This window comes from Passer montanus, unplaced genomic scaffold, assembly GCF_014805655.1.
Source record: "Passer montanus isolate IOZ18808 unplaced genomic scaffold, ASM1480565v1 scaffold758, whole genome shotgun sequence".
Lineage (NCBI taxonomy): Eukaryota > Metazoa > Chordata > Aves > Passeriformes > Passeridae > Passer > Passer montanus.
In genome coordinates this window covers 9,350-10,119 of record NW_024372791.1, presented here as the reverse complement: position 1 = coordinate 10,119, position 770 = coordinate 9,350, and positions in this window count along the sequence as shown.

Genomic DNA, 770 nt, shown 5'->3' with positions numbered 1-770 from the left:
CATAGGGCCGTTCCCAGGGCTCTATAGGGTCCATATGGCCCCCCAGGGCTCTATAGGGTCCACAGGATCCATCCCTCCCCGGTCTCTATAGGGTCCATAGGACCTCCCATGGCTCTGTGGGATCCATAGGGCCCTTCCTTGGGCTCTGTAGGGTCTGTAGGTCCCCCCAGGGCTCTGTAGGGTCCATAGGGCCCCCCATGGCTCTGTAGGATCCATAGAGATCTATAGGCTCCGTGTGGCCCCCCCGTGGCTCTATAGGGTCCATAGGGCTCCACAGCCCCCCCCATGGCTCTGTGGCTCCCCCATGACTCCATAGGGCCCCCCAGGGCTCTATAGGATCTGTAGGGCCCCCCAGGGCTCTGTAGGGTCCATATGGCCCCGCAGGGCTCTGTAGGGTCCATAGGACTCCATAGGCCCCCCCAGGGCTCTATAGGATCCCCCCCCAGAGCTCTGTAGGGTCCCCCCAGGGCTCTATAGGGTCTGTAGGTCCCTCCAGGGCTCTGTAGGGTCCACATGGCTCCCCATGGCTCTGTAGCCCCCCGCCATGGCTCTATAGGTTCCATATTGCCCCTGGTGGCTCTATAGGGTCCATAGGGCTCCATAGGCCCCCCCAGGGCTCCATAGGGACCCCCATGGCTCTATAGGGCCCCCCCAGGGCTCCATAGGGTCCATAGGGCTCTGTAGGGTCCCCCCAGAGCTCTGTCGGTCCCCCCATGGCTCTATGGGACCCCCCAGGGCTCTGTAGGGCCCCTATGGCTCCATGGGGTCTG